Source organism: Siphateles boraxobius, unplaced genomic scaffold (assembly GCF_051911475.1).
Source record: "Siphateles boraxobius isolate OS27281-9 unplaced genomic scaffold, OSU_SipBor_1 12, whole genome shotgun sequence".
NCBI classification, from domain to species: Eukaryota; Metazoa; Chordata; class Actinopteri; order Cypriniformes; family Leuciscidae; genus Siphateles; species Siphateles boraxobius.
The window spans coordinates 4034200-4051878 of NW_027508722.1; the positions used below are offsets into that span (position 1 = coordinate 4034200).

General features: G+C 36.9%; 1 protein-coding gene across 8 annotated transcripts in view; it reads left to right on the forward strand.

Annotated features, from left to right (window-relative positions):
• plecb (plectin b) overlaps positions 1–17679 on the forward strand; it is a 156063-nt gene that overhangs the window by 50944 nt on the left and 87440 nt on the right. The gene's annotated exons all lie outside the window — the stretch shown is intronic.

The window sequence follows — 17679 nt, forward strand, 5'->3', positions numbered from 1 at the left end:
ACAACACAGAAACACCATGCTATCATACTAGTGAACTCACTCGAGGTCCACAGAGAAGGAAATGAATAGTTGAAATAAAGTCATTATTTTTGTTTGTTTTTGCGCACAAAAAGAATTCTCGTCGTTTGATAAACTTAAGATTGAGCCACTGTAGTCACTTGGACTATTTTAACGATGTTTTTAATAACTTTTCGGGGAACAAGTTTCAATCCCGGAAGAAGCCTATGGAGGAGTGATCCAGCTCTCAGATTTAATCAAAAATATCATAATTTGTGTCCCGAAGATGAACGAAGGTCTTACGGGTGTAGGAACAACATGAGGGAGAGTAATTATTGACAGAATTTTTTTTATTTTTGGGTGAACTATCCCTTGAGTCCAGAATGATGTTAATATCATCAGGGTCTAACGGGGCCGTTTTCACCAAACCCTGACTCGTTTGTTTATTAGTCATTCTGGTGGTCTTGGAACTGAAGCACAAAATCTCTCTTCTTGGTAAACAAGTAATGAGGTAGTGCAGGCTCTCTTGGACAGACGCTGTACCTGTGGTTAGTATTCAGTGGGCATGAGTTGGCAGGCTGTACTTGGCATCAGAGGTTGTGCAAGTAGTCATGCCAGCTTCAAATGGCACACAAATTGACATCAGTATGTCTTTATTTGTTCTCTTGTCTAGAGCCCGAAGCCATTTGTTTTGAGAATAATGGCTAGCTGATGAAGTTATTGGCTGGCTAGCCGGCTCAGCCAAAACCTAAATGGCTGCTGCAGCCGCCAAACTTTTCATAGCTGCAAATGGCTGAAGCTGCCACTTCATGTCTACAGATGTCTATGTTATAGTGATTTACTAGATCTCAATATTTCCAAGCAACGCAGAGCTTCCTAACGGTGCATGTGATGAGAGGGTGACGGCAGAGATTGCAGAGAAGTATGTTGATTAAGAACGCAAACTTTTGTTAAATTTATGAGAAATCTACAGACGCAAACAGACGAAGTGTAGTAAAATAAAGACCTACATGTGTATTTCGGACTTTTTTTTTCACCATAAGTCTAAAAAAAGACATGCTATTGAAGACAAATATCCAAAAATCTCAAAATTGACCAGTAAAAAAAAAAACATGCACGGAAGGCATGTTTTTGCCTTCTGTGTCTCGCCTTAATATAAACACACACTGTTATCAGTGTTATTTTGGACAAAGTTTTGCACATTTCACTTCAATGTACACTGAAGCATGCGTCGTGAATTAGCAATGTGGAAACGGTGGTTTGTAATATCACGTCAGTAATATCACGTTCAGTGCTATAAATCTCTCCGTTCCAGAATATTTGGTTCATAACATCAATCTTTGATTCTGGTGTTTGTGCAACCGTGCCCTGAAGATTTAACAAAAGTCTGGGTAGGCCTAAGTTAAAAAAAAGTAAGTAGGAATTAGGAAAGTATGTGAGAAGTGAGATCAAAATTACCTTGCTTGCTTCTTTCCGCCATTTCACCTCAGTGCGAGAAAAAATGCATCGCTTCTTCTGTACGGAAAACGAGCAATTTTAATTGGTCGTCAATTCACTGTGAGTCTGTGTATCATAGCAACGAGCACAAGACTGTGCTGTTATGAATCCAGTATTGTTTATATATTTCGTGTGTGCATGTCTCTATGTGATAGAATTATTATTTGATGCAAATAATTCTAGCCGGCTCAGCCAAACTTTATCAGATGTCGGCCTACATTTGGCTTACGAAATTATTGGCTGGTGGCGGCTGAAATTCTAAATGGCGCAAATGGTGGTGCCTGGCGGCGGCTTCGGGGTCTACTCTTGTCAGTGGACTAGTTGAGTCTGAGTTTCCTCGTTTGTTGTTCCTCTGGTGCAGATCCTTGTAGTACCAGATTGAGATGAATTTTAAACCTTTCATAACCCGATTTAATATTATACTCACACCTGATTAGGACAGCATTTGTTCTCCGGGCTGATGCAATAAAACAAGTGATAATAGCAAAAAAGAATTTAACCAGCCACAAACACAACAAGCAATGAAGGACAGGATGTTTTATTAGTTAATTCGATTTTTTTGTTGCATCACTGGACAACCATTTTTATTTTGAATAAGTGTTGATACAGTTTAATCTGTCAGTAAGTGCTAAAGAGCCAGAAACCATTCATTTTTAGTGATTTCAAGTTAAAACACTGCCATCTTCTGCTCAAACATTGCACATTCCCAGCAGCAGTGTTAGAGAACAGTGTAAAGCTCATTTTTGTTCACATGCATGTGTGTGTGCGCTTGTGAGTATTCCTTCATACGTGTGTACGAGCATGTGCTTGTGTGTGTGTGTGTGTGTGTGTGTGTGTGTGTGTGTGTGTGTGTGTGTGTGTGTGTGTTTAGTCTGTTGACTGTGAGCTCAAAGAGGTTCATAACAAAGGCAGGAAGACAGCACGGAGTCCATGTGAAGATTTACAGATGTGTTTACAATCTGTTCTTTCGAGATGAAGGACCGACTGTTGTGTTCGCAGCGTCAGAGGTTGTTCGACTCTCGTACCTTTCTTTGCTTTCTTCAAAAATAAGCAGTACAACTATTTTTAACATTGATGATAATCAGATAGTTTCTTAAGCAGCAAATCCTCATATTAGAATGATTTCTGAAGGATCATGTGACACTGAAGACTGGAGTAATGATGCTGAAAATTCAGCTTTGATCACAGGAATACAATTTTAAAATATATTCACATAGAAAACGGTATTTCACAATATCATTGTTTTTACTGCATTTTTCATCAAATAAATGAAAGTGAATGAGAGACTTCTTTAAAAATATTGAATGTCTTACTGATCCCAAAGTTTTGAACGGTAGTTTATAAGCGGATGTGAATAATATACAGCTGTCTGACATTTCTACAGTCAATAGGAAGCTCTTTCTCCCTAACAGTTTTCAAACAATTGTTGAAATTCTACACAAAATCCTAAGACTTAGCTGTTAGTAATCCTAAATTACAAAAAAGTGTTTTATTGGCACTGTCATGTTCAAAGAAAATGTTCTCCTCAAAAAGAAAATTCTGTCATCATTCCAATTAAGAAATTAAGCAGAACTTCTCTTATAGATTTAGATTTAATAGATTTAGAGATTTAGATGGGATTTTTTTTATTTATTTAGCTATTCCTTTAAGGTGCTGCATCCGTGTTTTCTTGCCGCCTTTAAATTTAGGCTATGGTGTCAAAGTTCACTTACTTTTTACCTTTATTATGAGGCTCCAGACTTCCTAAATATTTGTGGTAAGGATGTAGTTGAATATGTCCGTTTTAATATTCTATTGTTAATGTGACCTCTCTAAATAAATCACACTAATATATACAGACACAATAAAACATGTCTTACACATGTGATCAGCAATGCTCTATAGAGTCATTCATTGTTTACTGAGTATGTAATCTGTAGTAAACTGCTTATTCATGAGTAATGTAATTCCTAGATTATAACTGTACATTCAGGCAAAGTAATAATTAAAGCTGCATTAACAAGTACTTTGTGAAAAGAGCCACTGTTCTTAAGTGTGAAGGGAACAGTGCAGTGTTTTAAAGCTGGTGAGCTTGAACTGCTTTAGTCTGTTTTCAGCCCTTTCTCATTGTTTCCGGATGTTCATTGGATGGGACCATTAAAGTGTCTGACGCTGCTCCAGTGGTGCAGGCTGGGAATTAATGAAGCAGAGAGACATCTTAAAATATGATGGTTCCATCAAGCCCTCTTATTTGTTTTTGTTTTTCTCATTTTTGATGTATGAATCTGCCAACAGCTAGTTATCTGAGGTTCTCCTTCACTCACCCATGACCGCAGGGATTAAAGTTCTGTGTCACTACAATGTATTTCCATCATTTGCAGAGAGGCATGTATGAGATCAGTGCAGACCGGGGTCAGAAATGCCAGAATGCCCCCTAAATGCAAAAAATGTACCCATTAACAATTAAACTGAATCAATGACTGTCGCGATTAAAGTGATATGTGAAATTTACATTTAGATCTGCTCACGTTGCATCAAAGATTTTTTGCGGCATTGAGACTTACAACCAATCGCACACGTTTCTGTTGAGCGGATGAATGCAGTGGCCAGTCAGAGGCATTTGAAAAGTGTTGATAAGCTGTTAAGTGTTAAGACATTAACTTAAAAACATTGTTTGCTTTAACAAGATACAATTTTTTAAAAAAGTACTGTAAAGTTAGGTAGATTATTTGTATGACTAAAAAGTGTCAAGCATTGCGAAAAGTATGTTTTATAGATTGAAAACAGTCATGAAATTATGCAAACTTGCTGTTCTAAAACATCGTATTCTCTTAAAACGCGATTGGTGTCAACTATCGATGGTTAAAGGAATATTTGTGTTTGTGTGGTGTTATTTATTTGTTGAGGTTTGCGAGGCCACACACGCTGTGTTGCTCAAGCTCAGATCAGTGTTTAGTTTGTGGTGGTTCAGTGTTTCTGCATTAGTCACTGTTGATGATTCTCATTAACAGACCGACACCATTAATCACCAGCAAATCTGTTTTCAACTAGTTCCCCTTCCATGTATGCATGACATTACTGATGATGTGAAGGTGAAAGACACATTTTAATAAGTATTTTATCTTAATCGTGGCATTGCTTTGTTTAAAAGAAAAGAAAGAAAAGTTTTATCATTTAAAAAAATATATATCGTAATTTATCCTATTCAAAGCTTTTTATAAGAAGTCTGCTCACTAAGGCTGCAGTTCTTTGATCAAAACTATTGTAAAAACTGTAATATTGGGAAACATTATTACAATTTAAAATAGCTGTTTTCTATGTGAATATATTTTAAAGTGTACTTTATTCCTGTGATCGAAGCTGAATTTTCAGCATCATTACTCCAGTCCAGTGTCACATGATCCTTCAGAAATCACTATAATATGATGATTTGATGCTCTAGAAACATTTCTGATTATTATCAATGTTAAAAACAGTTTTGCCGCTTCATATTTTTGTGGATTCTTCGATGAAAAGAAAGTTAAAAAGAACAGCATTTATTTGAAATAGAAACCTTTTGCAACATTATATCCTTACAGTATTAATTTCTTTAAAATAAAGTTTAATATAACTGAAGCAGCATCTGTGATGTCAAGTCAAGTCACCTTTATTATATAGAGCTGTTTACAATACAAATGGTTTCAAAACAGCTTTACAGAGATAACTGGAAAATAACGCAACCGAGTTTGTTTCTGCTGTACAGTAGATCTAGAAGAAAAGCGTCATAGTCCAGCTGAAGTAAGTTCAGAAATGGTACATTTTTGCTGTAAAAAAGGTATTAATTTAGTTCATTTATATATAGCTGCTCTGGAGAAAACATATCTCGATGTCATCGTCCAGCTGAGTTCAGTTCTCATATTATGGTGCCAATGCAGTCAGATCAATAATATTGATGAATATTAAGTGTCCATAACTAAGCAAGCCAAAAGCCAAAGATGACAAGAGCGACAGGAATGTTGTCGATTACCAACTGGAAATAATTTAGGCTTGTTGCTGGGTCTGTAAAGACGAATAAAAACCATGTTTACAGTAATGCACTATCTACGGGAGTCTATGATTTTCACCGTGGTAAATGTTCAAATCTCTTATTGCTTTCCCAGTGTGCTGTAGCATCCGATCCCTGTAACAGAAGCTGTCGGCTGAGCTCTGCTCGCTGTGATCGTAGTAAGCTACTGTTTATTGTGTTATCAAATGATTATGGCATCGGCAGTAAACCTCTCCATTCATTCCTCTGATAATGTCACTCATTCACAGGATTAATGATCTGTTTTATACTCTCTTTCTCTCACACATCACCTGCTCTGTGTCTTAAATCAGCGATGTCAGGAAACCTTGTTAAACAGTCATTATTGTGTAATTATGTACTGATGCAGAAATGACAGGTCTGGTCTTTCACTGCATGTAAGGGCTCTCAGATATCATTTCTGGCTGTGTGTGAGATGGGATATGCACTCTCCTTTAAACCAATTAGATTTCAACAAAAGACGCAGCGGTGGACTGGGAGTTTACTGCTGTTTTGCTGATACACCCTCTTTTCTACAAAGAAACTCTCAGCCACTGGTAGCGTGGGAATATCTGCGCTCACCTCGGGTGGGGGGGGGGGGGGGGGGGGGGGGGCGCTTTCAACACACGAGCCCGAGACGTGAGCGAGGAAAACCCTGCGTTCGACTAGAGCCAAGGAAAAGTCATTAAAACACTGGAATACTGTTGCTGTAGGCAGGTCCTCTTCACCGCACTGCATGATGGACCTGTACTCCTCCAGTAAAGGTACGAGACGAGTGTGGGTGGAGAGGGTGGATCCTATGAAAGCAGGTGTAACACTCTCAGAAAAAAAGGTACAAAAGCTGTCACAGGGACCGTACCCTTCAAAAGGGTTCTAATATGTACTGTTTATGTACTACTTTGTACAATTTTGGTACCAATATGTACACTTTGAGGGACTAATATGCACTCTTTAGGTACAAAGGTTTACGTTTTGAAAAGGTACCGCCACAGTCTCAGCTTTTGTACCTTTTTTTTCTGAGAGTGAACTACAGAAGCTGCTCATGTGTGCGTCATATGAGAGTCGTGGTGAACTGGATTGGCTTAAGTTTCAGAAAGATACTTTCATTGACTAGACTGTAGTACAGTAACTTACTGTAATTCATCAACACAGTATACTACAAGAATATAAGTGTTAAATTGATATCTGTATATATTAGTTCAGTTTAAAGGGTTAAAAACTATTAGGGGATGATTTTTAAATAAAAATTAATGACATTTGAAATTCTAATTCGATAAGAACATGCAGGCTTGACGGGTTTCTTAGGGTTCCGGTTGGATAGATGGTGAGGTTATTGATTTTAGATTTAATAAGCTTCAACTCAACTCTAGTGTCTTAACTATTTCAACTTGTATTTAGGTCTGTTGACACCAATTGACTCTTGTAAGACATTTTCCGATTACACTTCATTTTAAGGTGACAGTTACATTGAGTAATAATAATTAACTACATGTACTTCCTATAGAGTTATGGTTAGGGATTGGTTTAGGGTTAGTGACTTGTAATTATGCATACTTTACAGTTATTATAGTAAGTGCATGTAGTAACCTGTAACTACTTCACCTTAAAAGAGTGTTATGCATATTACACTTCTTGTAATGGATTATTGATAGACTTTTTGTGTACATAATATATATTATTACCTGAAAACAGTACACTGCCATTTAAGTATTTGTAGAAGTTAAGAAATTAAATGATTTTTAAAACCTTGTAATTTTTAGTGTTGTTAATTTCTTTAAAAAATTGCATTTTAATAAATTAAGTACCCTAATTTGCTTTATTTTTTGGTAACACTTTACAATACGGTTCAATTTGTTAATATGAACTAAAAAAATATGCAAAATATTTCTAAAGCATGTAATAATCTAACTTTTAGAAATTAAGCAAGGTCTTGTACCACTCATATGTGAACACTCAATTAAAAAAAATTGATAGTCACTTTTGGTCAAAATGACCTGAACAGAGTATTGTTCAGTTCAACATTTACTAATACATTTATAGAATCAAAAGATGTATTTGTTAATATTGTTTAATTGACGTGAGCTAACATGAACTAACAATGTTAAAAAACGACTACATCTTGCGTTAATCCGGGTTTTGTTAAAAACCTTCTCTGTCCACGCTAACATTTTCCAGAAGTTTCTCGTCCACCCTGAAATGTCGAAAAATGCTCAAACTCATCTTACTGCTCATAAAAATATAATAAAAGCTCTCTGGGATGAAACTGAGAGACCAGACCAGATAAAGTTCTTACGCTATTCTCCCGCATGATCATTTTATCTCTCCATCTTATTAGTGCCCAATCGCCATCCATATCTGGTATAAACTGCAGGACAGCAATTGCGAGTACAAATTTCTTTTCTGTCATCTTTTCAGGAATGTAATAAGATGATTGTACAAATTAACATTTATCTTCGGCACATAACAGGCACACACTGGTATGAACTTAGATATCTATAGGTACAATATGCATCATATGATTATACATATTGTTTCCAAATACCTCTTTTTTCATAGTCTACTACATGAAATAAATGTATCCATATCAGTGAAGATGTAGCCAAAATGTAATAAATACTGTAACAAATGCATGACTCATTATTAGTTAATGCATTATCTATCATTAACTACTGGGACTAAGTCAAGTCAAGTCAAGTCAAATATATTTATATAGCGCTTTTCACAATACAGATTGTATCAAAGCTGCTTCACAGTATCAATCAAAACAACTTAACAATTTTTTTGTACGACTTTATTGTAAAGTGTGGATGATTTGAGGCAAATCATGAAGTAAAAGCAGGTTTTGATTTGTTGAATGTTTTTTGCTCAATACATTATGCTCATACTTAATATATTTATGTAGTTTTCACTGTGTTTTCACTTCATCACTGTGTGTAGTCTTTTACTGCTAGTGATCTCCAGTGATCCTTTAAAACAGGTGGACAGACTCATGCAGATATGAATGTACACACACACACACACACAACGCACACACACACACACACACACACACACACACACACACACACACACACACACACACACACACACACACACACACACACACACACACACACACAACGCACACACACACACACACACACACACACACACACACACACACACACACACACACACACACACACACACACACACACACACACAACGCGCACACACACACACACACACACACACACACACACACACACACACACACACACACACACACACACACAACGCACACACACACACACACACACACACACACACGCAAAAACACACACACACACACACACACACACACACACACACACACACACACACACACACAACGCACACACACACACACACACACATACGCACACGCATGCCGTTTATAACAAAATGACCAGTCATTAGGATTAAATACTGTCTATTTTGTGGATGTGTGGCATTTCTGAAATGAATCACCCATCAAACACACTTCCTGACTCTGATCAGTCTCGCCGACAGCGCTGAGTCTCTGTTACTGTAGCTCTCTGTTCTGGAAACGACATCTCACTCTGAGCACAGACCGCTCTGGCATTTACTGGATGTCATGTAAAGCTCGATGAGCTTATGGAAATACTCGGATGAAAGTTCTCTGGGCTCAATGCCAATGCCAGCTCACCGCTCAGAGACCTTGCTCACATTGATAGTGTGTGTTCATCTGTGACCTTCCATGTCTGTTAATTTCCAGTCAATGTCCTGTGACCAAGACACACTTAAAGATCGTCTTCTGGGACAGAAGTTTTGAGGGTGTTTGTGTTCATACTAATGTACATGAAGGAAGATTACAGTATGTAGAGGATCTGTTGAGGTCTGGTCTTTTATCACTTTGAGAGGTTTTATTTCTGGATGATGTCCCGCTAACTGCACTTTATCCTGCTTATTGCATGGCTAACAAAAGTATATAAATAAACATGAAATATTAAGTGTAGATGATCTGTGAGAATACAGCATATAATGATATAAAAGACAAGGAAACTTGTACAGTTATAGGAATTTGTTTTGCCTAGAATAACAGAAAATGATACAGTTTTGCTTTATTATTCGAAATACTATTAGAAGAGATTGAATGCTTACTGTAAATTATAAGTTTAAGGCTGTTATCTAACATTGTTCTTATGATGTATATTAAATAAGCTCATATATTGTTTAGGATATATTGTACTATTTTTATGTACATACACTACTGCTTAAAAGGTGTTTTTTTTAAATACTTTTATTTAGTAAGGATTCAAATCAAAAGTGTTCTTTTAACTTTCTATTCACGAAGAACCCTAAAAAATAAAACGTACCACGGTTTCTACAAAAATATGAATTAGCACAACTGTTTCAACATTGATAATAATCAGAATTGTTTCTTGAGCTGCAAATCATCATATTAGAATGATTTCTGAAGGATCATGTGACACTGAAGACTGGAGTTATGATGCTGAAAATTCAGCTTTGATCACAGGAATACATTACATTTTAAATAACATAGAAACAGTTATTTTAAATTTCAATACTATTTCACAATATTAGTGTTTTTACAGTATCCTTGATCAAATAAATGCAGCATTGAGACTTCTTTCAAAATCATTTATCAAAATCTTACTGACCAAAAACTTTTGGTAGCACTTTATTTTACAGTCCTGTTCCCCATGTACATACTATGAACTTATGGTAATTGCAATAACTGGGTAATAACTAGGTACTAACCCTGAACCTAAACCTAAGCTTAACCCATGTAGTTACCTTATATTACACCTCTTTCTTAGGTAAGTACACAAGTGCATCTACTGTAAAATAACAGTAGTGTAAATGCAATAGGTGATTGTTTCTGACATAGTTAATCAGACATAGTTGATAAACTGATAGATAAGAGTCTCTCTCTTCTCTGTCGGCTCAGTAACAGTCAACACTCAGCAGGGGGCAGCGCTTCAACACAGTGTGTGTTTCCTACTGTTGTGACACTGTTGCTAACATCGATATGAATGTTCCCTGAGGTCTGATGCGCTTTGAACACCTTGAACAAATGTCCTGCAAAGTTGAACTAAGTGTTTACTCTATTGTAACTAGATCCAGTCTATCCACAGGCTGTAAACTGATGCCATTTTCCTTTGTGTGTTGCAGGTGAGTTGCAGTTTTCCCCACATCGTACTGTCCTGAAGAGCTGTTTCAGCATCCAGCAGAGTTGTAGATGTCTCTATCTCAAGTATTTCACACCATTTTACACACCTCGACCCTCAAAAGCACTAGAAAACAGAAAGATTGAAATAGTGTTTCCTTGTAAAACCTACTCCAATAATCTCTCTAAACATCCCTGTGTCCAGTGCAGATGCATGTAATCCGCTGTGCTTCAGGGTGTAAGCGAGTGTTGATGTAGACGAGTGAGGGTGTGGTAGGGCTCTTTTTCTTTTTTCTTTTTCTTTTTTTTTACAGGTTTAAGGGCTTTCAAACCAGGGTCATTATCGTCTCATCCTGAGACTCTAGGCTTGATCGCTTCTCTATCTTTCACTTCTTAGGGTGGAGTTTATTTTCATCTCTCTAAAGAAATCATACCTTTTTAGTACTGTCTGTATGTAACCCGAGAAGGCGGCGCACACAAATACACCCACACCCACATACACACCCTCACACACACTCTAGAAACTGTGTAACGTCATGGTCGGATTATGCTGTTACCTTCACATAGCAGAAGCTATCATGTTTTCATACTTGAAAATAATCCTTGTCGTGTGTTAGACATTTCATCATGTTTGTTCTTTGTCCATTTTTTTAGTTTAACATTTTTCTTGCATTTTTGTTTTGATGACAAAATACTGCAGTGATTAGAATGACAGTGCCTACCTACAAATCATAATGAGCATATTGTGTCATTTGATTGTATGCAACAGTACAGTTTACAAAGCAACTGGACACTTCTAAAAAACACACACTTTTGGTTGCTTGAAGTCGGCATGAAATGGAAGTTGCAATAGACTTTTCTTCCCCTGCTTCTGCAACAAGAACAAATGTAGGGCTTGATTTTGTCCATTGGGAAGTGGTTGGATGGTTGTGGTTTGCTATTGGTGGATCTCATGTGATTGACAGGTTGCCCCGCCCTCACGCCAGTAAACACATCATCAGAGAAGAGAAGAGATATTGCTGCAAGAGGGAGAAGTTATTTTGATTAAAAGATTACTAGAGGACATTAATTTAAAAAAAAGTTAAATAATAAATAGTGCAAGAAATAAGAATTGTAGATTTTTATTTCATGGTGACTTTAAGTTAATCCTGGGTGACAAATACACCTACAAATACAGTATTTCTACCGAAAATAGCTTGTTTTGTGTGTGTGAAATGACATCCACACAGACAGGGATCACTAAAAAGTCCAAAACCACTGAAAAATATATCACAAAAAATTGTGATAAAGCATATACTGCTCCTACTTTATCTACAATATTGTTATGTTGCAGAAATAATACGCGGAGTGCTATTTTAAATTCAGCTTCTGTGTTTGTACAGAACGTGTCGCTATTTTATATCAGATGAAAACTGTGCTTTTAAAAGCCAAAATATCAAAATGAATGTCCTGTGGAAAGTATGCCCATATGACGTGCATGAACACACATCTGTGCAGCTTTCAGAAGTTTCTCGCTGTGCAGACAAACACTTTATATCACATAACAATGGAGAGAGAAATGATCACCGACGTCCTGATACGAGGTATCAGACATTGTGCTTTTATTAGTGTATAATGAGATGAGGTGTGTTCTGTGGGAATCAAAGGCTCCTGCAGAGCGCACCACACACACACACACACACACACACACACACACACACACACACACACACACACACACACACACACACACACACACACACACACACACACACACACACACACACACACACACACACACACACACACACACACATTATCACTCCTCAGGACGGGGAAGAACATTTCCCAGGATGAGGCACATTTATTCTGAAAGGGAGATAGATGATAATCGCACAGTAAGCAAGATGAAACTGCTGCAACTATCAATAGTTTTCTTATCTGGTAATATGATATGTTCTGGAGTGCCTCATTGAGATGATTGACATGCTCATCTGCCCTGAAAACTGAAAACAGCTGTTGATCACATCACATGATATGTGAAATGTAAATTAAACCAACAGGATTATCAGGTGAAATATCAATACAATTATTAAAAATAAATAATAAAAAAAAGGCATACTTAGCAACACCGTAAGTAGTTATTTTGTACATTTGTAGTCTAATCTCTAATAATCTCTAATCAAATAACTCACATTATTGTAAGTATTGAGTAATACTATTCAACAACATGTTTTATGTGGTTCACATTTTTAGTGCTATTGTAATTATATAAACATACACTACTGTTCAAAAGTTTGGGTTTGGTAAGTTTTTTTTATGTTTTTGAAAGCAGTCTCTCTCTGTATAACAGTAATATTATGAAATATTATTGCAATTTTAATTTTTTTTTCTATTTAAATGTATTTTAAAATGTAATGTATTCCTGTGATCAAAGCTGAATTTTCAGCATCATTACTCCAGTCTTCAGTGTCACATGATCCTTCAGAAATCAGTATAATATGATGATTTGCTGCTCAATTTCTGATCATTATCAATGTTTAAAACAGTTGAGCTGCTTCATATTTTTGTGGTGGATTCTTTAATGAATAGAAAGTTCAAAATAATATCATTTATTTGAAAGTATACTTGTAGTATACTACACACTTAGTATACTAAACGTCAAATTTGTGATCTAAATAGCTGTTTGAAAAAAAAAACTCATAAAGGGATGTGCTGTTTTCAGTTCCCCTGGGCACACGCAAGCAGAACAATAACAATATGATGAATTTACATTAATAGTGCAGACTGTCAAACTGCTAAGTTAACAGAACAGGGCCGTCGTGCGCTTCAGACACACTCGTGCATACTAGAGCACAGCAGGGAGTGAAGATGCTGATAATGTCTGATTGTAAAATTATATGTTCATCATATTCCCTCATGATGCTTTCTCAGGTTAATAAAACATTATGTTCTTTTGGAATATAACTGCACTGGTGAACCTTTACTGAGGATAGTTCATACAGTAAATCACTTTAAGACATGCTGGCAGGACAGATATGCATGTGTAGTTTTATTAGGCGTTTATGCATGTGCCTGTTTTCGACATTTTTAGCAAGTTGGTAAGGAATGTGTTGGCTTGTCCGGATGCTAATGCACAGACGTCTCTGCCCATTCAAGCATGGCGTCCTGTGTGAGTTTTGCTTTGCTGTTGCTGGGGTAACGCTGACCTTAGTCGAGGACAGACGGTGTATTTACCCACGGCTGTGACTCATGTTCCCATGGCAACCACAGGCCTGGCTGACCACACCCTCGTGTGCTGTATAACCGTTCTTGCTGACTCACCGGACAAACATGTGGTTTGCTTTGTGTTTTCTGTTGGGATGGTTGAGTGCAACGCTTTCACAAAGCACTTTCAGTTTGTCGTTTATTTGGAATTGTTTACTCAAGTGTTCCGTTTTATAGCTTCATTAGACATTGACCAACAACCGTCAGGATATAGAAACCATTGTTTAACTGTGGTATTATTTGTAAAACTATGTAAAAACATGGAGGACTCGTGAAGTACAGATTTATTATGCAAACATTTTCCTAAAGGATTATTCAGAATGTCCTAACCATATTTTTCAGAAGACTTGCAATAGCAGGAATTTTATTTCACAATGATTGTCATTAAAAACGACTAACATGTGCAGACAGGAACCTAAAGCATTTCAGATAGTGGTAAAACACTTACTGTGTACAGATGTGTTCTTACTGGTAAAGATGAACCTCAGTGTACTCAGTGTATCAACACAGAAATCATTTAAATAACAGTTTTTCTGTCAACTCTCTGAGTGTTTGGCATGGAAATGGATATGAGCATGTTGATATGTTTGGTCTTGGTGGAATAGATCTGCTAATCTATAGATCTTTGTACGGGACAAAACACACACAACGTGCTGCTGCTGTACAATATATTGTACATTAATTACCTGTAGCAGATCTATACAGGTGGAGCTGGGGAAGGTGGAGGGTTTCTGAAAGCGTGCTGAAACTGCTACAGCAAAAGCTGACCAAGTATTTGAAGGTTGAGCAGCGAGCTCATTGGCTACTGATATAGCACCTGGACCAATCAGCTGTGCCCTATAGAGAATGATGTGAAGAGAATGATTAGCCTGCGGCATCTAGAGTTTCATGACAGAACTTTGTATTAATTGTGGTGTTTCCATTGAGTTACCATTAGCTAACCTCTTTAGCCTATCTAAGGGATTTTACAGTCTACTGACAGGATATTTGTTTTTTATCCTGGAAGGATTATCTCCAGTCATATATATTTTTTTAAATATATGGCTCTGTAAATAATTGACAATGATTATATGCCACATTACTTCTTTGATGGTCTTTGTCTTGTGTTTTTTATTATAAATCCAGCACACTTTTTATATGGCTAAAATGTAATATATTGAATAAATGTTCAGTAGTTTTTACTTAAAACTATGTATACACGGTTTTAAATAATCTCAATATTGGCCAGAATAATCGTGATTATGTTTTCTACCATAATCAAGCAGCCTTAATTTCAGTTCTAATAAAATAAAAAAATAAAAAATGGGAAAAACAGTGCTTAATGCAAAAATAATAACTTGCACTCAATCATATAATCATACATAGTTGTAATTTCTAGGCTTTTTAACTTTTAATAGGGAGGAGAAAACATTTACATCCAACCAAATTCTAATGTGGACAATATTAGTATTTGTCCCATAATAAGTTTGAATATTGTTGGGTGGATGTAATAGTAATATTGTTGGATTTCATTTGTTATAATAAGGACGTTAAATAATTTTGGGACTTTGTTTGTTCGCCACTTGAAGGACATTTACAAAATAATGCTCTCAGTAAAGACCAAGCAAACCCCTTAAATTGACACAAAAGATTCAGGCAGTAATAAATCAGCCCTGAGGGAGTGTGGTTTCTATGGGGAAGACACTCGTACCTGTAAGACCTTCTCTCAAATGATGCATATCGACAGTCCAAAACCCTCCTGAACACCCTATTATCCCAAACACTGAAGACGTTGATCTTGCCAGTAACTGTTTATTAGTTTGAGACTCCAAAATGGTTTGGAATTTTGTTTTAGTTAATGGTGATCAATCCCACCTCTTAAAAAACTTTTATTTGGTTGTGCTGCCAAACTAGGCTATAACCTCTGAAACCCCAGAGTGCCTGCTCTCTTTCACAACACATCCATTAGTTGGTGTGGCAGAACAAGCCAGTGTTTGTGCGGAAGTAAGTGTTGCTGGATGGGACAGATGTATGGGAATCTGGGAGAATAGGACGGGGCAGGACAGGCCAGATTTATAGACTTAGTGTGTTTGTGGGCAGAACATGAAAATAAGCTCTTGTTTCTTCAGTGCATTCCCCTGTCATTCTCCCTTATGTGCCCCTCTGTGCCCCGTCCTGCACGCCGTAGGGAGAATGGGTTTCAGATGGGGTGGTTCTGTCCACACGGGGAAGACGTTGTGGTGCGGTTAGACGGCTCACTCGGTCCTGTTCAAAAATGCATTATCAGGTGAGCCTGGACATGGGTGATATTCTGGGAGATCGGTTCTGGCGCAGCAGCAAGAAAGGTAAGTAATGGCCTTAGTGTAGTAGTGAATATGTAGACAGTGACATCATCACAATTACGGCAATTATGAGCTCTTTCTGTCCTGGAAAATTCACATTTTACATATCGGGTTTTTAAAAATAGAAATTACGATACAATTTGCTATACTTCACTTTAGGTCAACATGCAGCAATATGTTATTGTTTTCAAAAGTATTAGGGAAGATGACTCATTTCCAGAGATCAGAATAGCATTGGCGTTTGGCTTTTATTTTACTTGGGCCAGCACAGAACCACCTACAGTAGCAACCATGCAGAGATGTGTATAGCAACGCTGTGGCGACCACCCAAAACACACTAGCATTGTATCTGTGACTTTTGCACTGGCATACATTCTTATCTTTGTTGAAAAGAACAGATTAGACCACTGTGAATTCCAATGCTGGTTTATGCGGTGTAATCCTGTATACTTGCAGTTCATTCACTCCCTTCTCACTATTTCTACTTTACTATTTTTGTTCCCTTTGTTTTGATTCATCATAGGTTCTCTATTATGTCATAATCCAGGGTTTCCTTTTGAATTTATGCCAATCAAAACACTCACTGTGCTCTCCTAGATAATTGGGTGCTGAGACCATATATATCAGTGCAAAAATGCCAAAAAAGTCTGCACTCTAAAAATACTTTATTACAAACAGGAGATGAAGATAATACAAACGTTTTGGCTCTTTGCCTTCGTCAGTGACACGCTTGTATAATCTTTATCTCCTGTTTGTAATAAAGTATTTTTAGAAAAGCAGATCTTTTTTGCACTTTTGCATATATGCACATGAACTCTTCACGGAACGGTGCTGATTGCTGACATGCATCTTAGCTTGCTTATTGTGGTCATGAGCATGATCTATTAAAGTCCACACGTCATATTAACAGTAACTACTCTTGTAACCACAGGTCGAGAGCTGTAGTTCCAGCAACACAAGTTTGCAAATGTTTGTTGGAACTATGTCTTTGGAAAATGCAGAATCTTTTAACTAGGTTGGTAACGACATAACTTACAACCGTGGTTTGCAATTAGTGCTTTTAGAAAACTAAGCCCAGATGTTATAGATGGTCTACCAAAAAACGGCTCAGCGATGATCTGCGGACTAGGAATAGTATAATTCATAGGCTTATCGACTTTTAATAGGGAGGAGAAAATGCTTGCTACATTATTTTGGTGCAAATTCATCTCACTTGAAATAGTGAATTTGACCCACTGTTTTTTTTTGTTGCATTTTGCATTTTTATATTCAACAAAATCTTTCATTCAATGCTGGTTGACAAAAGAAGGCTTGCTTAAGCAGTTTAGAGTCAGAATTTGTGCCGGTGCTGGTTACGTCTCTGTGGTGTACTAACATTAATGCCCATTAATGTTCAAGTTGGTCTTAAGTTGTGTTTTTTCGAA